Below are 26,624 nucleotides of genomic sequence, written 5' to 3' on the forward strand. Positions count from 1 at the left end.
GCTCTCTAGATTTCCTTCCTGGAGAAAGAGGGGCTGGAAGTGTTGAATGCTGTTGGGGACTTCAACAGCTGGGTGGGGCTGGGCAGTGGTGAGGCAAGCCTGGCTATACTACGGGTCTCAAGGCAGGGTGTCATTTGAAAATTGAGACAGAGAAGCATCCATCTGCAGGATCTGGGTAGGGTGGGCAGAACACAGAACAGAAACAGAGCTTCCAGACCCAAGGATGGAAAAGGAGGGTAGAGTGGGGGTAGTTAAGAGGTGCCCAAGGCACTGAAGAATAGCCCCAGGTCTTGGCTTAGTTGTGGGTGGGAAGGAAGCTGTTGAGGCAGCCAACATGGTCTGGACAATTGTTGATGATTGACCCAGAGAAGTGATGTAGGCTGAATTTCTTGAAGACCGTATATCTTCTCTCCATTTACATTACTTTGGTGGTAAAAGCATGTTCCACAGGAGCAAGAACATTATTCAGTGTATACAGATGATATCATCTGGCTTCAGCATTATGGCTGAGACAAGGCAGGGTGACTGTGCTTCCAGAGTGAGGTCACAGACTTTGGAATTCCTAGTTACATTCCCGATCATTCCTCAATCATGATCATGATGGATGCTCTTGAGGGGCCTGATAATTCAGACTCTTCTTCCTTTTATTTTTTGAACCAACTGAGAAATAGATACAGGTCTCTCAAATGGAGTTTGAAATGTCAACTTTATTCTTGGTGGAGGTGGACCAGGATTGCAGCCTGGGCCCGTGTCCAAATGGCCTTCCTAATATCCTTCTTCCCAGGAGCTTAATGTCTACTCACCACATCCCAGGGAAACCTAATGAACAATTGCCTCTGGGTCTGTTATCATGTGAAGGAAGAGGAGAGCTTGTGTCCTGAGGACAAGCAGATGTTGAAGAGGGAAGGGCCAAACCATGTAAGGACAGTGATGTTTAACACTTTACCCCACCCCACTCTGTAAAAACCACTTTAGCTCCATTGAGTATAGCAGTGGTTTTTCAAAAGTGTGGTCCCCAGACAAGCAGCATTAGCATTACGTTGAAGCTTACTAGACATGCAGACTTTTCATCTCCATTCCAGACAAACTGAATCAAAGATTGTGGAGGATGGACCCAGGAGACTATGTTTTAACAAGCCCTTTTGGTGATTCTATTGCATTTAAAGTCTGAGAACTATTGCAGTAGAGGAATGAGGGTCAGTGGGCCCAAGACACTTACTGTCTCTCCGGTGAGGTAAATCATTTCCCATTTTATGGAGGAGAGTGAGAAAGAAGTGCAAAGAGGCCAAAGCTTCTGCTTTGACAATAGGTCCTCATGGAAACATAAAGATAAAGGTTTCCCTCAACAGATAATCCTGCCCTGTAGTCTGGAAGATGATAGTTTGAGGAAAAAATGCAAGAGCAAACATGAAGACTTTCTTCAGATGCTCCTTTTCTCATTTGTTAATGTTTTCTACCTTTTCTATAAAGGATAAGGTAGAGAAAAAAGAATGATGGAGGAAGGCACACTAGCAGGAAGAGAAAGAACACTAAACGATATAGAAAATAATAGGTATTGTATTTCTTCCTTTACAATTAATCACTTATTTTACTATATTATTGATTAGATTTTTAGTCTCTGATTTGTTTTTCTAGTTGTGACCCCAACAACAGGCCATTTGACTGTGATCATGTCAGCATGGACTGCAGTACTATTTGCTTTTTGTATCTATTCATTTTCATGTTGAATTGTGTGTATTGTTTAATGACACAATTATTATTATTATTATTATTATTATTATTATTGATGGAGTCTCACTCGGCCACCCAGGCTGAAGTACAGTGGCACGATCTCAGCTCACTGCAACCACTGTCTCCCGGGTTCTAGCGATTCTCCTGTCTCAGCCTCCCAAGTAGCTGGGATTACAGGCACCCGCCATCATGCCTGGCCAATTTTTATATTTTAGTAGAGATGGGGTTTCACCATGTTGGCCAGGCTGTTCTTGAACTCCTGACCTCAGGTGATCCATCAGCCCAGGCCTCCCAAGGTGCTAGGATTACAGGTGTGAGCCACCGCACCCGGCCAGTGACACAATTATTTATGTCCTTCATATTCATCTGGAGTTCAGATTATTCAAATTGCTTTGTAACCTTGAGTAGGTCATTTAATTGCAGTTTCAACAGTCTTCAAATCACAATGGACCATTGCCCAGTTAGCCACTAAAATAGCCAGTGATGGCAGATGCTTGTCACAATAATCCATATAGTTGGCATTTCATATTTTAAGGTTAAAAAAGGGATACATTTCTAAAATGTTGTGATTAGGAAGATTTTTTTTTTTTTTTTTTTTTTTTGCTTTAGCCAACCTTTTTAGAGGTTTGGAATAAAATTATGCCCCCTTGGGTACATACAGCCTTAACTAGACATGGATGCCAACCTCTTGTAAACACGCTCAAGTCCTTGCAGTCCAGAATGGAAGCTTGTTTCCATTAAATGTTTAGTCTTTCCAGATACTGTTACAGGAATAAAAAATGCTAAAGAATTCAAGCTGCCTCTGATTTCATCTGAAAATGGAATTATGGTGGTAGTGATCATCATAGTAACTGAATAGTTACCGTGTTGCAAGAACTGTGCTTAATCTGTCATAACCCTGTGGGCAGGTAGATCTTTCATTCCTTTTATACAGATGAGAAAACTGAGGCACAAAGAACTTAACTGACTTGCCAAAAGCACCCCATCTGTGCTTGAGAAACAGGAGCAGACTCAAATCCAAGTCTGTTCATATCAAAGCTATGTCCTTAATCATCTAGTCTGCTAGATGGGCTAACTCCTGACAAGATTTGCACTTGGGGCCTTGATCAGCATAGCAGAGGTCTCAGGTAGTTGGTGGGAGAAATGGGGAGTGCTTCAGCAGTATTAATCGTTTGTTCAAGGAAAAAATTCAGAAATCCTTATTTTAGATCTCATTCAGATTCCTAGGCCCCATCCTAAAACTTCTGAATGAGACTGTTTGGGTTGAGACCCAGGAATCTGCATTCAAAATAAGATCCACATGTTGATTTTATGATTAATGAAAAACTACTACACCTGGCCGGGCATAGTGGCTCAGTCCTATAATCCTAGTGCTTTGTGAGGCTGAGGCGGGTGGATCACTTGAGGTCAGGAGTTTAAGACAAGCCAATTCAATATGGTGAAACCCCATCTCTACTAAAAATACAAACATTAGCCGGGCTTGGTGGCATGTGTCTGTAATCCCAGCTACTCAGGAAGCTGAGGCAGGAGAATAGCTTGAACCCAGGAGGCAGACGTTGCAGTGAGCTGAGATCGCGCCACTGCACTCCAGCCTGGGCAACAGAGCTAGACTCTGTCTCAAAAAAGAAAAGACAACTACTGCACCTAATTGCTAGGCATCATTTCATGTCTATTTCAGTAATCTCTGGGGCCCAGTCTCTCAGGAAGGGTTAAGACAAAGGTATCCCTGCTCATCATTATTGGCAGAATCTTCAGTATTTTTATTTTTATAGTGTTTTTCTTTTTAAGCTCCTACACTAAATATTTGACTAACATCTAATATGTATATGTTATTGTTGGGAAAATTTATTTAAGGAGAACTGTAAAATCAACATTGATCTCTCCCCTCAAACAAACTCTGCCTACCCCCCACCCTGCTGCATCTCCCAAGTGATAGCTGTTCTCTCGTGGACAATCCAAGGCCAAGGTGATAAGAACATCCCATTCTGAATAAAACTATCTGAGCCTGTATTAGCTTTCTGTTGCTCCCATAACAAACCACCACAAGTTTAGCAACTTAAACAATACAAATTTATTATCTTACAGTTCTGTAGGTCAGAAGTTTGATACAGGTCTTGCCAGGCTAAAGTCAACACAGCAGGACTGCGTTCCTTTCTGGAGGCTCTAGGGGAGAATCGTTTTCATGGCTCATTTGGGTTGCTGGCAGAATTCAGTTTCTTTTGATGGTAGGCCTGAGATCTCTGTTTTCTTCTTGGATGTAAATGGAAGGCCATCCCCAGCTTCTAGAGGCCACCTGCATTCCTTGGCTCATGGTTCCTTTCCTTCATCTTCATAGCCAGCGACAGTCGGTGAAGCCCCTCTCATACTTTGAATCTTTCCTCCTCCTCCTTCTGTTTCATCTCTCTGAGCCAGCAGAGAAAGGTTCTCTGCTTTTAAAGACTCATGTGATTAGATTGGTCCTGCCCAAATAATCTAAGACAATCTGCCTCATCTCAAGGCCCATACCCTTAATGAACATCTGCAAAAATCCGTTTTGCCATGTAAGGTACCATATTCACAGGTTCTGGGGATTAGGATGCAGACATCTTTGGGGGACGGGGTATTATCCTGCCTGCCACAGATGTGTTGTCTGCCTTTGTTGACAAATAAGATAGCGGTGGTTATCGCTACCAGCAGGGCTCCAAGCATTCATGTTGATGTACATGAGAAAATGTGACTTAACTGGATATCTTTCTAAATAGAAAACATTTCAGGGCCAGATTACAAAACAAATAGTTTTGAAAAGGATGTTTCAGGGCTTTTGTGTAGTCAAGCAGAGCTGCCACAACATTTATCTCTGTGAGTAGGAAAGGAAGGCAATTCACATTAAGCCTGCTTCTCTGGTAGCTTGGATTCAGAAAAAAATTCTGATATGAGAGAGGCACACCCATTGAGCCAGACAGAATATTTGCTTTTTGTGACTCATTGCCTGCCATATGCTCCCCTGCTTCCGCACCTTTGTTCATGCACTTCCAGCTGCTTGGTGTGCCCTTATGTCTACCAATTTATCTATGATACATATTTATGACAAGTTTTGACACCTACTTATTCTAGGAAACATTTTCCAAGATGCTAAAAGTATGGCTTCTACTCATTTTTCCCAAAAACTGAAGTAAAATGCTAAAAAGAATCCATGTCATCTGCCAGATTTCCAAAGGCTGTTTTTGAGTTCTTCTCTAAGATGTTTTCCTCCATAAATGCGTACAGCATTAAAGAAGCCCCTGCAGCATCTTGGAGATAGTAAGTACTTTGTAACTACTTAGTGATTTGAAGTAATAAATCTAAGTAATTGATTATATTATCTTTATACCAAAAGTCTGCAAGATGTGTGTATGTATTGTGTCCTTAGAATATTCTAAACAAAAGAACATTGCTAATAATGTCTCATATAAGCAAGTAAAACTGGGATTGTTAGAGGTGAGGTTTCCAATTCATCTTTTTCTAAATATGTTAATTCATATTCTGTCAGATTACTCAGAGGTATAATGGGCAAGGGAGTGGACTTTTTTCTTCTATTTTTTAATGTGATGTATATATGCAGAAAAACGTAAAAATTATGTATATAGCTTGATGAATTTTCACAAATGGCTACTCCCACAATCAGCACCCTATCGAGAAACCAGAATTACTCCTGGCTGCCCAGAAACTCTCTGGTTGCTTTCCAGTTGCTGTCATTCTCAGGGGTCATCACTACCCTGATGCTTCACAAGTTTGAGAAGTAGACTTTTTTTTTTTTTTTCTTTTTGAGGCAGAGTCTTGCTCTGTCACCCAGGCTGAAGTGCAGTGGCACGATCTCGGCTCACTGCGATCTCCGCCTCCCAGGTTCAAGTGATTCTTCTGCCTCAGCCTTCCAAGTAGCTGGGATTACAGGCGCCTGCCACCATGCCTGGCTAATTTTTTTGTATTTGTAGTACAGACGGGGTTTCACCATGTTGGCCAGGCTGGTCTCAAACTCCTGACCTCAGGTTATCCACCCGTCTCAGCCTCCCAAAGTGTTGGGGTTACAGGCATGAGCCACCATGCCAAGCCTGAGAAGTAGACTGTTTTTAAGATGCAGAAAGATATTCTCACAGATGATATGACAATCTTAGAAACAAATCTCTAAGCAAATGTTTATGGGTTTATAGAGATTTTTTTAAAAACGTGACTCTTGCCCTGAAGGTGCATTTAAACATGGAATAGTAAATTCTTTTCTAAATGTTCTTGCTTTATCAAATAGTTTGAGTTACAGATACAACTTTGATTCAGTTTATTATTTTCTAGTATTTATTGAGTACTTGTGATGGTTCAAAATACTTACGCCTCAAATATTCATAGGCTGTTAAAACTGCACCATACAGGCCATGTGCAGTGGCTCATGCCTGTAATCGCAGCACTTTGGGAGGCCAAGGCGGGCAGATCACTTGAGGTCAGGAGTTCAAGACCAGCTGGCCAACATAGTGAAAATCTGTCTCTTCTAAAAATACAAAAATTAGCTGGGCGCAGTGGCAGGTGCCTGTAATCACAGCTACTAGAGAAGCTGAGGCAGAAGAATGCTTGTACTTGGGAGGGGCAGATGTTGCAGTGAGCTGAGATCGCACCCCTGCACTCCAGCCTGGGTGACAGAGTGAGACTCTGTCTCAAAAAAATAAAATAAAATAAAATAAAAGAGCAAACAAGAACTGCACCATACACTTGGCCCTGATCAGTGGCTTGGCACCATATCTTTTTCTACATAGTTGTTACTGAGATCAAATTAAAAATTTTTTCAGTATTTTTTTCCTGGAATTTTGGTTTAGGCTCATAGTAGATACTAAAGAAGAATATATTGTCAGCAAAAGTGACAGTCTCCATACTGTACATTTTAACTGTCTACTGTGACATTTCCCAACAAAGTGGAAATTGAAATTGCTTGTAACAGAATGGAATGGGTAAACTCTTAGAGCAATTGGATTCACGGCTATAATGTCCCTCATAATACCACAGAGGGTAATGTCCCCATCTACCCTCTGTGTTCAAGGATGTTTGCTGAAGTATTATTTCTAAAAGTAAAACATAGGAAACCACCTTAGTTAGCAATATGAATGCTTAAGTAAATCATGGTATAGTCATACATGGACTATTATGAAGCATGAAAGGCATACTTTCAAAAACTGAAAACTTTAAATAATATTAAGTAAAACTATATATAGCAAATATCAATTTTGTTTGGAAAATTGTATATTCATACACATGTGCATAGAAGAAAGATTGAAAATTTATAACATTTTGGCCTTGGTTATTTCTGAATGGTGTGCTTGAGAGCAATTTAGATTTTATTATTTTCCAAATACTTTTAATTCTGCATATTGCTTTTCAACAATCAGAAAATAACCACACAGGATCCATTTTTTAAAAGGACACATAGGGCAGATAATTGGTTTTTCCTGTGAAGTGAAGTCCTGGGGGAAATCAGAGCAAATACATGTTTTAGTCAAGAGGTTAGCAGAACTCCACGCAACAGCAGCAGGACTACAGCCATCCGTAAGTGGTCTCCTTGAAATAATGGAATTTTCAATGCAAAAAATATTAATGCCACAGTATCCAACTTTCTATGTAGGAATTCCCAAAGACCACAGCCTGTGTGCCTCCAAAATTGACTCTGAGCTTTTGGACACACAGGTCCAGTGTTCCAGGTGTAGAACCTCACTGTTCCAGTCCGGGTTGTCTCTGGACCACGTGGACAGAATATTTCCTTACATTCATGCAGAATTTGTCTCCTGGTATTTCTGCCAGTGGTCCTAATTCTACCAGCTTGTGGCCATAAAGAGCAAGAATAAGCCTTCTTCAATACAGATGTCCTTTAAAATATTTAAATGTGAGTGTGTATTTTTAACATTCATTGAGGTATAATTTAGATATGCTAGACTGTACCCATTTAAAGTGGACAACCGGCTGTGTTTTGACAGGTATATACATCCACAAAATCACCACCACAATCAAGACGTAGAACACTTTTTTCCTCCAAAGCCTCCTCATGTATTTTGTTTTCCATCCCTCCTTTCACCCTGTTCCAAGCAACCTTTGTTCTGCTGTCACTATAGGTTAGTTTGTATTTTCTAGAATTTCCATAAATCGGATCATACAGTACTGTATGTACTTAAAAAAAAACTGGCTTATAAAAGTCCTTAACTTTTTCTTTCACTTTATGAAGCAGTTTTATAACATCTATTCTTTACCTTTATGGAGCCATCATAAAAGATGTTTTAGACTTTCCCTTCAGATAATTAACCAGACAGTGAAAATGCATTATACATTTTATAAGTGAAACTGTTCTTGCCTCACTTAAATGGTAGTATTGGACTATAACCCGTGGGGCATCTTCTGGTTTTAACACTGTATAATATTATAACATGTTTTCAGTTACTATTCAAAGATAATTTTGGATATTTGCTTGAAATTAGTCCAGTGACTCTAATTGAAATTCAGTAAGATGTTAGGGTTTGTTTGTTTGTTTTTGGTTTTACAATTTCCTAATTATTTCTGGGAATTAATTCTTCATGATTTTTTACATGATGAAAACAATATTGCCATTTTCTTTTCTTTTTTAAGAGATAGGGTCTTGCTGTATTGCCCAGACTGGAGTGCAGTGGCTATTCACAGGAGTTATCATAGCACGCTACAGCCTTGTACTCCTGGGCTCAGGTGGTCCTCCTGCCTCAGCCTCCCAAGTAGCTGAGATTATAAGCACATACCACTCTGCCCAGCTCAACATTGCCATTTTAAAATTAAAGTGGCAAAGGAACATTTATAAAAAGAATATGGAAGCTCATAGGGTAGTCCCATTCCATAGGAAGAAAACCTGCTTGGGTAAAATCTAAGGGGTAAGGTGAATACCGCAATGTATTTTAAGCTCCCCAGCTATAATCAAATAGAATGATGATGACATCCACATTTTTGCCTCTTGATTTTTTTATGGTTCTGAACCACACCCATGTTGCAGATTGGCCTTTCTACTGAGAGTAAGTTCCATCAAGATTAATATCTGTAGTAATAGGCAGAACACTTCAGTGTGGAATTGCTTCTTTTCTTTGGTCAAACACTAACTTTGGCAGAGGATAGACACAGCTTAGGAAGACTGAATTTTAAGTCTTCTGAATTGTTTTTCTGGACTTCCAAATCTCAAGTGATAAGACCAGCAGAAGCAGGTATACAAAAATTTCTCTCTGTCAATAGCAGTAAGACAGCCTCGGATTCCAGGCTGCTTTTTCATACAATTGTTAAATTGAGATAAACACCCTCATAGTATTTCTTTTTTAAATGCATTCTTGCTTTGGGACTCTAGATGGCTTTGCATAATCAATGTAAATAGGAACCTTGGTGTGAAGATAATATAATTCTTAATTATCTCTTCATTTTTCTGTTTGAAAACTTTCTTCTGTAAGCACCACTGGTTAGAGAAGAAAGGACTGTTTTGGTTTATTCAGGGTTGGATAAAAATATTAGACTCATAATTCTTGATTGGGCTTTGATTTTCCTTTCAGAAGTGGATATAAATTATTAGGAAAATGCTGAAGTGACTGAATGTACTCTTTCTGTGCCATCTAGAATGTGTGTGTATTATTGCTTGGAAACTTGATGCTTTCAGTCTGATGGAAACAGCTCTTCCAGTCTATAGTTTAATTGTGGATAAGCAAAACTCCGCTTTTTTCTAGAGAAATTTCACAGATTATAAGACATAGTAATAGAGGATATCTCCAGTACTAGGAATGTGTAAGATTCTATTTAAGCATCTGGAGTCTGAAGAAAATATCTAAATGGAAATAAATTCTTTATCATTATATTTGTTCTTCAGCATTTCCAAGTACCAAAATGTACTTGGGGATAGCAACTTTGCTTAAAAGCTTTTCACTGTTTCATTGAATTTGGGAAGGGCCTGAAAGCTTTCAGAAAGATAATTTTCTTATAAATAGTGTACAAATGAGCAAGTTGCTCTTTAGTGAGCATTTTTAATGGTTTCTGAGGCTGGCCAAAAAACTCTATATCTTTACCCTATGCAGCCCTAGAAGCTGTAGCAGCCTTACCTTAAGTTCTTTTCTTAGTAAAGCAGAAAATGAGCAGTTCCCACCCTGTGTAAAGCTGAGAAGATCTTGAATGATGCATGTTGAGGAAACTTGGATACTGATACTGCTGGCAATTTACATAGGCCCCAGTGCCAAAGAATTAAAGACTCTTGAGTTTTCTTAAAAGAGGCCAGCTTTTAAAAAGTTAAGTATGTTTTCTTTTTGCAGTGACCTGAGCTCTTAAACCTAAGTAGAGAATTAAGACTTGCTCAGCTTTGTGAAGCAGTCAACTTAATTGTACGCACCATAGAATACTCTTGTTAGAGAAGTGAACACATTATGACCAATTAACCACGGAAAGTGAGTGCCCTGGGAAAATTTTACATAGTTAAAACACATAGCTTTCTTAGGAACTGGAATTGCCTTTCCTATATTATACCTGGAGTCCAACAAAGGCTATGCCTTTGTGCCAGTCCTTTTACAATGAATCAACCAATTGCTCAATTGTATTCTTGTGGAGGAGGAGGATAACATTCTTTTATGATCCCAGTTTAGATCAGTTTACCACCCAAAGCATGATATTTGATTACCCTTATTAGGTTTCTTTGCATAGCTACAAATGTTACTAATGGTTTGGCCTTGTCTAGCCATTAAAAAAAAGTCTGCCTCTGTGATGACTTAACAGTCGGTGCTGTAAAAGGCACGATTGCTTGGAACCCTGGAAATACGAGCTCAAAGAGAATAGAGCAGTACTTTGGGGTTAGGGATAAACTGCAGAAACAAACCTCTTAAACTCCCAAATATGTCACTGAGTGCCTGACTGCCTATTTTTTCTTCTAAGTGCTGATTTTAATCTCTAAAGCTCCCTGGGTCTGGGCCTCAATTGCTTTAAGAATTATAAAAGTTTAGCTACCATTTCTGACTATGTTCTTCTATTAGAATTGAGGTTTCTAGGGTTCCCTCTTTCTCTTTCCTTCCAAATGTTTCCAACTCAGTTCTCGGTATTACAGGAAAAACAAGGTGCTGTCAGAAGCCGCTAAATTCTTATCCCTATACCTGCTCCAGCTGAGGTGGGAGGTCAAGATGCTTCTCCTTTTCAAATGTTGGAGCGGTGGTCCCCAGGCTTCTGAAATTTTTAGCTCATCAGTAACAACATGTTGTGCATATACTACTTGCAAGGTCTATATTTTTAATTTTTATATACGAAATGTATATGTTATACATGTTCTACTTAATGTGTAGGTTATATATACTAGGGTATATGTGAAAATAAATGCTGCTGGATGTGGTGGCTCATTCCTATAATCCCAACACTTTGGGAGCTGAGGCGGGTGGATTGCTTGAGCCCAGGAGTTCAAAACCATCCTGGGCAACATGGCAAAACCCCGTCTCTACTGAAAATACAAAAATTAGCTGGTTGTTGTGGCATACGCCTGTAGTCCCAGCTACTTGGGAGGCTGAGGCAGGAGGATTGATTGAGCCCAGGAGTTCGAGGCAGCAGTGTGCTGTAATTGTGCCACTGCACTCCAGCCTGGATGACAGAACAAGACCCTGTCTCAAAAAATGAATGAATGAATGAATGAATAAATGAATTCATGCATGCATGCTACTCAGGAGGCTATGTCTTGCTATGTTGCCCAGGCTGGGATTACAGGCATGAGCCACTAAAACTAAACTTAAGAGGATAAGAAGGGGAGCTCATAGAGATTGTGGTGGACCCCTTTTGCTAGGAACTGCTACTTCCTCCCAAGTAGAGCACAGACAGATCAGGAGTAAATAAGGCATGGGACATAGTTTTAGCAACAAGAAGAGTGAGGATGATGGAAAATCAGGAAGCGAGCATCTTAGCAAACACAATATGTTAATAAGCAATGAGACATGGATTTGTTAGGGAGGATGGAGGGGCAGGAGTCTAGAGCAAACTCCCTCGCTGCTGCTGTTTGAGTGCTCTCTACATCACTAACATTGTGCTGGGTGCTTTTTGTACATTATCATTTCATCCTGGCAGCCAAACATAAAGTGGGGTTTAAGATGAGAAGACTAAGGCAGACAGGAGTTAAATGAAAAAAAGATAAAATAAGACGATTTTTAAAATCTATTGTTAACTGGAAAGACTTTATCATATCATTAACTAATATCTCATAGTACAATATGTACGCAAGATACTGTTTATTATTAATGAGTGAGTATAAAGTTGTATTTTATATAATCTCGATAATTGTGACTTTTTTGCCCAACATGTGATCACACTGCTCCTCTTTTGTTTTCTGATGTAGCTGGTAAAGACTCCTATTAAGATTAGAGGTGTGTGTTCTACTGTTTTCTTATGCTTATATGATTTGTATTTTTTACAGTCTCCAATTGCTTTGCACACATATTTTTAAAGCTACTTGCTTATTTAGTGAGTGTAGCTTTGGTATCAACTGGCTTATATAATCTGTTAATCCACTCAACCAGGCATGTACAAACTGTAGAACATCACAAATGCTGGAAGTGAAAAAAGGAATGACAGTCACTGTCCAGGCTCTTTGTAGAACGTCTACTCCTCTCTTGTGATATCCCTTGAACTGTTTGTGTCATGGGATCTTGTCATAAGGACCAAGTTAGGATTCTACTGAAAATATACACATTAAATATTTGTAAAGCTAATTTTGTTTCCTTTTAGTTTTAAAAATAAACATAGTTCTAATATTTACTTCCTACACTCTGGTAGAGATCATTGTTTTTGGTGACTCTTGTCTTCTGAGTAGACAAGGGTGTGACCTCAGTTTTCTCATCTGTTAAACAGGGAGTTGGACTAGATGACTTTTTAGGTGTTTGGGAAGGGGATTTTTTTTTTAACCACATTTAGTTTTGTACCTACTTTTTTGTACTGACATATGCCTGTTAACTCATCCTTCTAAGTAGCACTCACTGGTTGGAAGTTTCTGTAAGGAATAATGTTCAGAAATAGGAGTGACATATTAAGGTTTGCTTTTTAAGTCAAGATTTTGGAAATATCTGTTACATCCAAAATGGAACTTGAAAAGCTTTCTTACTCTTCAAGGCCCATCCAGTTTAAACTCTACCCTCTCAGGAAAATTTTTGTCAGACCCATGTTTGAAGTATCTGCTATCTGTTTTTTTTCTTCTATAGAATTCTGCTTCTACATTAATCAGTAGACTTGAATTATGGTTATATGTGTACATGTTTGCTTTTTATGAGGCACAGCTGTTTATTGTTTGTTTTGCTTTTGAGACAGTGTCTCGCTCTGTCACCCAGGCTGGAGTGCAGTGTTGCTATCAGGGCTCACTGCAGCCTCGACCTCCCAGGCTCAAGAGATCCTCCTGAGGAGCTGGGAACACAGGCATGTACCACCATGTCCAGTTATTTTTTTTCAGACTTTTTTTTTTTTTTAATAGAGACAGAGTCTCCCTGTGTTGCCCAGGCTGATCTTGAACTCCTGGCCTCAAGCAATCCACCTGCCTTGGCCTCCCAAAGTGCTGCAATTACAGGTATGAGCCACCACGCTGGGCCAATCATATTTTAATTTTTAGAAAAAAATGAGGATTTGGAGTTGTTAGAATTGAGAAACTAAAAAGAACCATGTACAGAAAGAATTGTTTTGTAAACCTCTGTACTGAGTCATCTAATTTCAATGTCTACATAAAAGAAGCTCAGAGCTCTTTCTTGAATATCATGTAGAAAGATGATACCTTGGTTCCCTTGAGAACCTGATTCATGACATCATTGCTTTTGGCCATTCAGGAGTCAGTGTGGTTTATTGAAAGGAACATGGAACTGGGACTCGGGCACACTGAAAATACTACCAGCTTTGACACTTACTAGTGGATGATCTAGGCTGTTTAGCTTGATCTCTCTGAATCTGTTTCCTTATATGTGGAAATGGGAATAAAGATGGGTCCCAGAATATAGTGTGTGTGTGTGCGCGCACATGTGCATGCAGTGTGCATGTGTGCATGCATATGTGTATGTGTATAAATTTATGTAGTGTAATAATATTATTTTTATTCTCATTTTACATATTAGGAAACAGCTAATAATTCTATAATATGTAATATTCAGTCCTGTTCCTTAGCTCACTGGGCTGATGTGAAAGTCAGATGTGATAATACATCTGAAAGTGCTTTATAAATTAGAAAACACTTAAATGTGAAATGTAATTTACCTTGATAATGGCACCTGTTACTTATAATATCATGGTGGGCTTCCTTAGTCTTTGGTTTTAGGCCACCATGAAGAATCACTTTCAAACTTATTTCTTTCTTTCACAACATTTGTCATTGTTATTAGCTGAGAATGAAATCTCTAGTGAATTTGTCCTGAGACATTCATACTACCTTATGACTTAATGAAAAAACCCATCACTTTGAAACAGACAAACAAAAAACACTGGGTCAGCCAATTAATGCTATTTTAAGTAATGAAGTTAACTAAAGTAAAATATTCTAAGGTTTCAAAAGCTGTATAGAGTCAGATTAACTCTGTAAGCAGAATGACGAAATTCTCTTACGGCAGGTCCAGAGGGGAAGCTTCCTGGACCCAGCCTTAGATTGAATAGTGATAATGTGGACTTGTTTCTCACACTTGTTTCAAGTTTGTTTCCATATGACTGTAGTTGTTTTGATACTAATATGTGCCTACTAGCTGAGTGGTACCGGGCAAGTTAGTTAACCTTAGTGAGCTTGATTTTATAAGTAAAAATAGAGATAACAACTGCTACTTTTGGGGGCTGTTTTAAGGATTGGAAATAATTTTTTTTTTTTTGAGACATAGTCTCACTCTGTCACCCAGGCCGGAGTGCAATGGCGCGATCTTGGCTTACTGCAACCTCTGCCTCCTAGGTTCAAGCAAGTCTTCTGCCTCAGCCTCCTAAGCCTGAGTAGCTGGGATTACAGGTGCACACGACCATGCCCGGCTAATTTTTGTATTTTTAGTAGAGACGGGTTTCACCATGTTGGCCAGGCTGGTCTCGAACTCCTGACCTCATGATCCACCTGCCTCGGCCTCCCAAAGTGCTGGGATTACAGGCGTGAGCCACTGTGCCTGGCCGGATTAGAAATAATTTATATAAAGTTCCTGGCACATATTCATCAGAATTCTGATTAGCACACATGGGTATGAGGAAACTAACTGGAGACCTGGGAAAGAACTGTCGGGAAGGATTAGAAGGAATAGTGCTTAGCACTCACACAGACCAGGAACAGTGCCAGTTCTTACCAGCCACACGGTAAAAAACCATGTAGTAATGTACAGCTTATTGGGTACTCAGAGGCCTCTTGCCTCAATAATGGGGAATAATTAGCCCACAGACAGTGTGGTTTCTCAACCTCAGCACTATAGGAATGTTAGACTTGATAATTCTTTGTTTTAAGGGGATCTCCTGTGTATTATATGATGTTTAGCAACGTCCCTGGCCTCAACACACTAGATGCCAGTGATGCCTCCTTTTGTGAAAGTAAAAAATGTCTCCAGACATTGCCAGATGTCCTCTGGGGATCATAGTCATCTCCTGTTGAGAATCAGAGCCCTAAACTCACTTTTGTGCTGGTCCTGCCTAATGAAGCTTAAAAGCAAGACCTAAGGGTCAAACTCTTTCCAAGTAATTTAACTGCATCCAAGAATAAAGATCAAGAATGGTTATAGGGTTTCCCCCCACCTACAGAAACAGAAAAAAAATTTTAAAATTTTGGCCTGGCAAGGTGGCTCACACCTGTAATCCCAGCACTTTGGGAGGCCGAGGCAGGTAGATCACTTGAGGCCAGGATTTTGAGACCATCCTGGTCTCATGGTGAAACCCCATCTCTACTAAAAAGACAAAAACTATCGGGGCGTGGTGACAGGTGCCTGTAATACCAGCTGCTCAGGAGGCTGAGGCGGGAGGATTGCTTGAGCCCAGGAGGTGGAGGTTGTAGTAAGCTGAGATTGCACCAGTGCACTCCAGCCTGGGCAACAGAGTGAGACCCTGCCTCAAAAAAAAAACAAAACAAACAAAACACTCTGAAATATAAAATCCTGGCTGGGTGCAGTGGCTCATGCCTGTAATCCCAGCACTTTGGGAGGCCGAGATGGGCAGATCATGATGTCAGGAGTTCGAGACCAGCCTGGCCAACATGGTGAAACTCCATCTCTACTAAAAATACAAAAATTAGCCGGTCATGGTGGTGAGTGTCTGTAATCCCAGCTACTCAGGAGGCTGAGGTGGGAGAATTGCTTGAAACCAGAAGGTGGAGGTTGCAGTGAGCCAAGATCATGCCACTGCTCTCCAGCCTGGGCAACAACAGCAAAACTCTGTCTCAAAAAAGAAAAAAAAGAAAATCTCAAGCAACCTTGAATATCCAAAGCAATCTTGAAAAAAATAGACAGTGTACACTTCCTGCTTTCAAAATATACTACAAAGCAGCAGTCTGATATCAAGATGGTATAGTACTGGCATAAAGACATATATATAGACCAATGGAACAGAATAGAGAGCATGTAAATAAACACACACACACGCACACACACACACACACACATACATATAGAGGGAGAGTCAAATGATTTTTGACAAGGGTCCCAAGACTTATACGACGGGGCAGAGACAGTCTGTTCAACAGATGGTGTTGGAAAATTGGATATCCATATGCAAAAGAATGAAATTGAGACTGGGCATGGTGGCTCATGTCTGTAATCCCAACACTTTGGGAAGCCAAGGCAGGTGGATCACCTGAGCTCAGTAGTTTGAGACCAGCCTTAGCAACATGGCAAAATCCTGTCTCTATAAAAAATACAAAAAAAAAAAGGCCGGCATGATGGCTCACGCCTGTAATCCCAGCACTTTGGGAGGCCACGGTGGGCGGATCACTGGAGGTCAGGAGTTGGAGATCAGCCTGGCCAACATGGTGAAACCCCGTTTCTACTAAAAATACAAAAATTAGCCAGCTACTTGGGAGGCTGAGGTAGGAAAATCGTTTGAACCTGGGAGGTGGAGGTTGCAGTGAGCCAAGATCGTGCCACTGCACTCCAGCCTGGGTGACAGAGTGAGACTCCATCTCAAAAAAACAAAAACAAACAAAAATCCCAAAGCTGGCGTGGTGGTGTGTGCCTGTGGTCCCAGCTACTTGGGAGACTGAGGTGGAAGAATTACTTGAGCCTGGGAGGTCGAGGGTGCAGTGCGCCAAGATCATGCCACTGCAGTCCAGCCTAGACAACAGAGTTGAGACCCTGTCTCAAGAAAAAAAAAAAAAGAAGTTGAACCTTATACCATATGCAAAAATTAACTCAAAATGAATTAAAGACCTAAATGTAAAACCTGAAACTCTTAGAAGAAAACATTGGGTGAAAGCTTCAGGACACTGAATTTGGCAATGATTTCTTGGATATGGCATCAAAAACACAAGCAACAGAAGCACATATAGACACATGGGACTTCATCAAACCAAAAAACTTCTGCACATCAAAGGAAATAATCGGTAGAGTGAAAAGGCAACCTTAGGTGTGGAAGAAGATATTAGTAAATCATATGACTGATAAGAGGATAATATCCAGAATATATAAAGAAGATCTGTAATTCAGTAACTAAAAACAACCTAATTAAAAAGTGGGCAAAAGATTGGAGTAGATGACATTCCAAAGATGACATACAAATGGTCCATAAGCATATAAAAAGATGTTCAATATCACTACAAATGGTCCTTGACTTACAGTGGTTCGACTTACAATTTTTTAACTTTATGATAATGCAAAAATTATACACATTCAGTACGCTCCTCCACTTATGATGGGGTTATATACAAATAACCCCATCACAAGTTGAAGTAAGTCAAAAGCGAGTTTTCTATGCACTTTCATCATCAGGATATAATATGACTGTAAGTTGAAGAACATCTGTATTCATAAGAGAAAACAAATATGCATCAAAATCATAATGACATATCACCTTATGCCCATTAGGATGACCAACAGCAACAAATAGAAAATTTAAAAAGTGTTGCTGAGGGGATGCAGAGTAATTGGACCCCTTTTGAGAATGTAAAATAGTGCAGCCATTATCGAAAGCAGTATGGAGGGCCCTCAAAAAATTAAAAATAGAATTAACATATGATCCAGCAATTCCACCTCTAGGTATATATTTGAAAAAATTTAGAGCAGGATTTTTTTTTTTTTCCCTGAGACGGAGTCTTGTTCTGTCACCCAGGCTGGAGTGCTGTGGCATGATCCCAACTCAATATAACATCTACCTCCTGGGTTCCAGCGATTCTCCTGTCTCGGCTTCCTGAGTAGCTTGGATTACAGGTACATGCCACCATACCCGGCTAATTTTTATATTTTTAGTAGAAACAGGGTTTTATCATGTTGGCCGGGCTGGTCTCAAACTCCTGACCTCAGGTGATCCACTTGCCTTGGCCTTCCAAAGTGCTGGGATTACAGGCATGAGCCACCGTGCCCAGCCTAGAGCAGGATCTTAAACAGATATTTGCATATCCATGTTCATTGCATCATTAGTCACAACAGCTAAGACGTGGAAGCAAACTACATGTCCACTTGCAAGTGACTATATGAAGGAAATGTGGTATAGAAATACAATAGAATATCAGGCAGCCTTTAAAAGAAGGAAATCTTGTCATATGCTACAACATGGATGAACCTCAAGGACGTTTTACTAAGCAAAATAAACCAGTGACAAAAGTACAAAGACTGTATGATTCCACTCATATGAAGCATGTAGAGTAGTCGAAATCACAGAAACAAATTAGAAGGGATTGCCAGAGGCTGGGAGAGGAGAGAGGGGAAATTAGTGTTTAATGGGTATAGAGTTTCAGATTGGCAAGATGACAAAGTTATAGAGAACTGTTGCATGACAATGCAATATAATCAACACTACTGAAATGTATACTTAAAAATGGTTAAGAAGGCTGGGAGCAGTAGTTCACACCTGTAATCTAGTTTCACACCTGTAAAGCACTTTGGGAGGCCGAGACAGATGGATCACCTGAGGTCAGGAGTTCGAGATCAGCCTGGCCAATATGGTGAAACTCTGTCTCTACTAAAAATACAAAAATTAGCTGGGAGTGGTGCAGGCACCTGTAATCCCAGCTACTCGGGGGGCTGAGGCAAGAGAATCACTTGAACCTGGGAGGTGGAGGTTGCAGTGAGCTGAGATTGCGCCATTGCACTCCAGCCTGGGCGACAAGAGCGAAACTCCATCTCAAACAAACAAACAAAACAAAACAAAACAAAACAAAAAACATGGTTAAGATGGTAAATTTAATGTTATGTGTTTTTTACCACAATAAAAAAAGTTATAGGAATATAAAACTGTTACCCAACAAAGTAAACTTTACAGTGTCTTTCATCCAGTAAAAAATTACCAGGCATGCAATGAAGCATGAAAATATTACCCATAACTAGAAGAGAAAATCTGTCAATCAAAACTGACCCAGAACTAACACAGTTATTAGACTTTTCAGACAATGGCATTAAAATGTAATTAGAGCCATATTACATTATGGCTTAAGAGAGTTAAGTGGAGACATAGAAAATATTTTAAGAGACCGAATTCAAACGTCTAGAGATAAAACCTACAGCACTTGAGATGAAAATACAATGGACAGGATTAAGGGCAGATTAGACATTGCAGAAGAAAAGATTAGAGACCTCGGAGACATAACAATGGAAGCTGTCTAAAATGCAGCAAAAAGGAAAGAACTACAAAAATACTTAAAATAGCAGTAATTTGCATGATAACTTTAAGTGGTCTAATATTTGTGTACTTATGTTCCCTGAAGGAGGAGGGAGGAACAGAAGAAATATTTGAAGAGATCATGGCTGAAAAAATTTTCCAAATTTGATGAAACCTATAAACCCAAAGATCCAAGATGCTCAGTGAACCCTAAACAAAAGCTATATGAGGAAAACTATATCAAAGCATAATTGTTTTGTTTAAATCCACTGATAAGGTTAAAATTCTAAAAGAACCCAAAGAAAAAATACACATTACATAGGAAGAAAGGTAAAAATGATGTAGATGTCTTTTGCTTGTATTCAATTGAAGTCTTCAACTGTGCTTGTGGATTTGTCTATTTCTCACTGCAGTGCTGTTAAGTTTTGCCCGCGATGGTGTAGTATAGATAAGATAGTGGAGGAACATCATTAAGGTAGTAAAAGAAAAACAGTCAACCTAGAATTCTACACCCAACAAAAATATACTTCAGAAAAAAAGATGAAATTAAGGACTTTTTAGACATGTGAAAACTGAAAGAACTCACCAGCAGCCTTGCCTGACAAATGTTAAAGGAAGTCCTCAAGGCAGAAGGAAATACAGGTCTGTACAAAGAAGAGCATCAGAAATGGTGCTACATGAGTAAACAGATAAGATTTCTTATTGTTTAAGTCATTTTAAAAGCCAGTTGTTTTAAATAAAAATAATAAAACATATGGGGTTTGAGCGGAAAAATGGAAGCATACCATTGTAACTTTTTTTTTTTTTTTTTTCTTTTAGAGACAGTTTCTCACTCTGTCACCCAGGCTGGAGTGCAGTGGTGCAATCATGGCTCACTGTAGCCTCCGAACTCCTGGGCTCATGTGATCCTCCCAACCTTAGCCTCCCAAGTAGCTGGAACTTCAGGCACATACCACCACACTGTAATATTCTTATGCTATATTTGAAATTGTGTAATAGTGCTTGAAGATAAGCTGTAGTAAGTTAAAAATGTGTATGCTATAAATCCTAAAGCAATCGCTAAAATGACAGAGAATTATAACAAGAGAAGAAAGGAGATAAAATGGAATTATAAATCATATTTGGGTAATCCAAAAGAAGAAAAAAGAGGAAAAAAGAAAACAAAGAACAAATGGGACAAATAGAAAACAAATAGCAGGAGGAAAAACTTAACCTTATCGATAATCACATTAAAGATTAATTGTCTACATATCTCAATTAAAAAGTAGAGATTCACTGGCCAACATGGTGAAGTCTTGTCTCTACTAAAAATACAAAAAAAAAAAAAAAAAAAAAAATTAGCTGGGCATGGTGACGCGAGTCTGCAGTCCCAGCTACTCAGGAGGCTGAGGCAGAAGAATTGCTTGAACCTGGGAGGCAAAGGTTGCAGTGAGCTGAGTTCGTGCCACTGCACGCCAGCCTGAGTGAGTGACAGAGTGAGACTTTGTCTCAAAAAAAATGTTTGAATAGAGATATAACATGGTGATGAACTCTCAGTATTGTTCAGACATCAGTTCCCCAAAATCAATCCTTAGGTTTACTGGAATTCCAAGCTAAATCACAGAAGGCTATTTTGGTAGAAACGGACACCCTGATTCTAAAATTCATATGGAAATGTGAATGACCTAGAATGGCCCAAACTATTTTGCACAAAAATAACAGAACTGGAGAACTAGTGCTACCTGATTTCTAGAGCTTTTTGTTTGTTTGTGTGTGTGCGTATGTTTTGTTTGTTTCTTTGTTTGTTTTTAAGAGACAGGGTTTTGTTCTGGTGCCCAGGCTAAAGTGCAGTGGCATCATCATAGCTCACTGCAGCCTTGACTTCCTGGGCTCAAGAGATCCTTTCACCTCAGCCTTTCAAGTAGCTAGGGTAACAAGAGCATGCCATCACACCTGGCTAATTTTTTTTTTTTCCTGTGGCAATAGGGTTCTCACTGTGTTGCCCAAGTTGGTCTCAAACTCCTGGCCTCAAGCTGTCCTCCCACTTCAGCTACCCAAAGTGTTGTGACTGTAGGTGTGAGCCACCACACCCAGCCCCTCTAGACATTTTATAAAGTTACAGTAATTAACAGTGTTGTATTTGCATAAAGATAGACATGTGAATGGAATAGAATAGAAAGTCCATAAATAGGCTCACACATATGGACAACTGAATTTCAACAAAGATGCAAATGCAATTCAGTGGAGAAACAATAATTGCCCACAAATGGTGCTGGAAAAATTGGATACCCAGATGCAAAAAAAAGAACATTGATTCATACCTTGTATTATAAACAAACCCAAAATAGATTGTAGACCTGAATATCAGTCCTAGAAAATACAAAACTTCTGAAAGAAAAAATACTGTGACCTTGGGTTTGGTAAAAATTTCAAAGATACAACGCCAAAAGCATGGTCTATGATAGAAAGGGTTGATAAGTTGAACTTCATCAAAATGTAAAAGTTTTAGCATTTCAAATAAGCTATTAAGAGAATGAAATGACAATTCTCAGACTGGGAGAAAACATTTGCAAAGTATATATCTAATAAAGCACCTATATCCATAATATGCAAGCAACCGTCAACTCACTAAGAAAACAAAATGCACAATAAAATCATGGGCAAAAGATTTGGACACTTAACCGAAGAAGATATATGGATGGGTAGATAAGCTCATGAAAAGATGCTCATCATCATTAGTCATCAGAGAAGTGTAAATATCATACCATAGTGAGATAGCACTATTTGAATGGCCAAAATTAGAAAGATCGATCATACCACGTGTTGGTGAATATGTGGAGGAACCCGAAATCTCATACACTATTGATGGGACTGCAAAATGGTATAATTATTTTGGAAAGCAACTTGATAGCATCTTAAAAAGTCAAATATACATTTACCACAATTTCCAGCCATTCTACTATAGGCATTTACTGAAGAAAAATGAATGTGTTTGTCCACACACAGACTTGCACACAATAGTTCATAGCAGCTTTTTTGTAATAACCAAAATCTGTGAACAACCTAAGTGTCTTCATGATTTATCCATTCAAAAGAACACTACTCAGAAATATAAAGGAATGAACTATTAAAATACACAACATAGATCTCAAAATATTTATGCTGACTGAAAGAAGCCAGAAGAAAAGAGTATGTACACATGATTCTGTTTATATAAAACTCTCAAAAATGCAAACTAATCTATAGTGACATTAAACACATCAGTGGTTGTCTGGGAACAGAGGAGGATGGGAAGGAGGGATTACCAAGGAGCATGAGGAATATTATAGGAATCGTAGACATGTTCACTTTCTTAATAGTGACAGTTTCAAATATGTTCTAATATGTCAAAACTTCACATTTTATACATTAAATATGTGCAGCTTAGCGTATGTCAATTATACCTTAAAGCTATTAAAAATCAATTTATAGTTTAGAAAAATGATCATGAAAAGCTTTAAAATCATGGGAAAATACTTACAATGTAATATGCAAAGGTGGATAGTTTTGTGTAAATTATGTTTTAAGAAAAAGCCTGTGAAAAGCCTGTGAAGGAACAGTCCAAAAAATTGAGTGTAGTTTTCCCCTGTGTGTATGTGTATGTGTATTCAGGATATGTAATTAAATATGGAAAAGAAAGTAGAAAGTTAAAGGTTATCCCAGATTCCATCATCCTGATTAATACTTTTTATCTGTAGATAAACAACATGCCAGGCCCCCCCACCCCCTCTCTCTCTCTATATATATATGAGATTTAGAGCTGCTTTAATGGCCAAGAACTCTTTCTCCATTCTTTATTCCTCTACTCATCCTCCTGCTGTCACTGCTCTCGAAGAAGCTAGCCAGCGCCATCGGAAAAGGTGATAGTTGCAATCCGTGTGTGAGATGTGAGTGTAGGGGGCCAGGGGATCCCTTTTCCCCAACATACCTGTCTATCTGCTCGCTTAACCTGAGATTCCAAAATTCCTAGAGAATAAAACTTTTTATTCTATAATTAAGTGGTTTTAAGCATGCAATCTCCTGAAAGAGGCAATAAAATAGTGCCTGGCCTTTCACATGTGCTTTCTCATTTGATCCTGACAACGCTATGAGATAGGTATTATTTCTTCCACTCTAAAAAGTGAGATCCAGAGAGGTCAGATACCCCAGATTGCACAGCTGGTAAGATGTAAAGCCAGCATGGCATCCTGGATCTGCCACGTTTCAAAGCTCAGTTGAAGGCAAGAAAGCATAGGGTGTTGAGAAGGCAGAAGTGCTGCCATGAAGGGTTGACACCTGTAGTAACTGTGGCCCTCTTAATTGGTCTGTCTCTGAACACAGGGACAACAGTGACACTTCAGGGTTGGCGGAAACATGCCTGCTTTTGAGTGCTCTAAAAAGGATGCCTGGGAATGGTGTTTAGCATGTGTCTTTAAACTCTTTCTAGCCATACCATCTGTTTCTCTGAGGCACATTTTCTCAATATTCATTTTGGAATGTAATGATGTACTAGCTTGTATTATATTTGATTTATAACTCTGTAACAAGGATGAATTCCCAGGCCTCAAAATTTAGGTGTGTAAGAAACACTTATCTTCATTTTATTTTATTTTATTTTATTTTTGAGATGGAGTTTTGCTCTTGTTGCACAGGCTAGAGTGTAATGGTGCGATCTCAGCTCACTGCAACCTCTGCCACCCCGGTTCAAGTGATTCTCCTGCCTCAGCCTCCTGAGTAGCTGGGATTATAGGCATCCACTGCCACGCCTGGCTAATTTTGTATTTTTAGTAGAGACGGAGTTTCTCCATGTTGGTCAGGCTGGTCTCCAACTCCCGACCTCAGGTGATCTGCCCTCCTCGGCCTCCCAAAGTGCTGGGATTACAGGTGTGAGCCACCACAGCTGGCCTATCTTTATGTTTATTATAACGTAATTTCTATCATTGGTACTTATATAATAGAAGACTTCCTTAGGGTAAAACATACAAGTAAAACTCAGTCATTTAAGGCTGAGCTCAGTTGTCATCCCTGGGTGGTAGCAGTACGTTTTCAGAAACTTCGTCGTATCATAGCATGGATAGGAGGGTGAGGAGTTCAGGGCTGTCATTTCTCTTAAACCAGCTTCTGCTGAGACTTTGTGTAGTCCCTGGGTGTGGTTGTCCCTCCCTGCTGACATCTGAAGTGTCTGAATTTCCCCTTAGTCTGTAATAATGAGGTCCTTGTGGGGTCCCTTCATTAAGACCCTGAATCCCCTTCAAGTCCACTTGGTTTTAGTAGTGGAATGGTAGAGGGAATGGGTTCGGATTGTCAAAGAGTAAGTTATAATTTAGCTGTTTTACTCCATTACACTTGAGATAACATTGCTTTTCTCCAATTCCTACTTCTCCTTTGAATACTTTCTGTATCATTTGAATATACGGACACCTCTTCTTCATCTCACCTCCTTAATTCTCTGTGTCTAGACTGTACCAGATGGTGAATTTTATTGATTACACTTATACTAACATTGCTGTTTAGCTTACTAATTTGTTTTTCTTACATCCCCCCAACTAGTTTGAAAGCTCGTGGAATCTCTAGACCAGAAATTAAACTTCTTGATGCCCTTCGCAGTGCTTAGCATATGACTGAGTGCACAGGCAGTTCTTAGTAAGGGTTGGCTGGATGAATAAATGAATGAATTTAAACTTTCTAAGTGTAGAGAATAAATCTAATATTTTTTCTATATCCCCTATGATGTTTGACATAGTGTTAAACACTAAGCAGTCATCAACTATTTACTTAATTGAATTGAATTGAGAGCCATTTTATATTACTAGTTCTACATGTATTTCAAGTGTCTAACGAAGCCTCGAAAAACCAAGTCTGCTGCAGACTGCTCATTGGAAAATATTTTAAGCTATTGATTAAAATTGACTGGGAGAATTTTATACAATAGAGGAAATAAGTGTGATTACATACATGGCATGTCAGAGACAGGAAACAATACAAGACCAGAAGAATTTAACATCCTGCTAATATTATTTGAAATGTATATTGTTTAAGTGGATATAAGCAAACAGTGGGCAGATGAATCTACTTCACTTCTCTGAAGGTATGGGAGAAAAAATGAACTAAGAAGATGATTTTCTTGAATTTATCTTTTGGTAGGGTTTTAGTGACTTTCTGTACTTGGGTTCATACAGCAAATTTTTATCAAGCAACAACTATGGATAAATAATGCTTTTGACAGTTTTCAGAGATAACCTGAAAAAAGATGTCTCTTATTTCCAAGAATGTGTAGTCCTTGATGAAGGCAGGATGAACAGAAAGTACTGTGTGCAAAATGGCATTAATCAGAAGGCTCAGTGAGTTCCTTTGACATCACTGAGTAATATGATTGCTTATTCAGGCTGAAGGATTTGAGGAAGACTACACAAGAGAAATGGTATTTCATTGGATCTGGAATGATTACCAAGACTTTAAAGGGTGAAGAAAGGATGAAGAGAATTTCAGGAAAAGGGCATGTATAGAGGGTTAATATTTAAAAATAACATGTATGGGATCTGCTGATGTGCTCAGTTTGATTGCAGCATGTGGTACGGAGTGTGTGGTTGGGTGGTGTCTGATGTGGATTTGGCTAGGTTGTAGGGGCATTCATTTAGAGGCCAGTTTGGATTTATTGTAGTAGTTTATCAAGGTTTATGCCCTTAATTTCTCAAAAATTCTTTTTAGCCATCATATGGGAATAGTTGTGTGAATCTTCACTTTTTTTCTTCCTCTCTTGTCTGTTATAAAAGTAATATTTGAGCTGGGCCTGGTGACAGCCCATGCCTACAGAGACCAGCCTGGTTAAAAGAGTGAGACCTGGTCTCTACAAAAAACAAAAACAAAACAAAACATTTAGCCAGGTGTGGTAGTGCATGCCTGTAGTCCTAGCTTTGAGAGGCTGAGGTGGGAGAATGGCTTGAGCCCAGGTGTTTGAAGTTGCAATGAGCTAATGATTACACCACTGTACTCCAGCCTGGGTGACAGAGACCCAGAGTGATTATATATATAATATATATATAATATATATATTATATATATAATATATATATAATATATATATAATATATATATTATATATATAATATATATAATATATATATAATATATATATTATATATATAATATATATATAATATATATATAATATA

General features: G+C 39.0%; 1 protein-coding gene across 8 annotated transcripts in view; it reads left to right on the plus strand.

Annotated features, from left to right (window-relative positions):
* PLS1 (plastin 1) overlaps window positions 1-26,624 on the plus strand; it is a 132,861-nt gene that overhangs the window by 35,269 nt on the left and 70,968 nt on the right. For 2 of the 8 annotated variants that reach the window (XM_055110580.2, XM_055110582.2), the window contains exon 2: window positions 13,193-13,285. The exons of 5 other annotated variants lie outside the window; for them this stretch is intronic. The gene's annotated coding sequence lies outside the window, so the exon portion shown is untranslated. Of the gene's footprint in view, window positions 1-4,829; window positions 5,011-13,192; window positions 13,286-26,624 lie in introns of those variants that run through there. One more of the 8 variants, XM_055110587.2, reaches the window with a different exon arrangement.

The sequence above is a fragment of the Pan paniscus genome, chromosome 2 (assembly GCF_029289425.2).
Source record: "Pan paniscus chromosome 2, NHGRI_mPanPan1-v2.0_pri, whole genome shotgun sequence".
Classification (NCBI taxonomy): domain Eukaryota; kingdom Metazoa; phylum Chordata; class Mammalia; order Primates; family Hominidae; genus Pan; species Pan paniscus.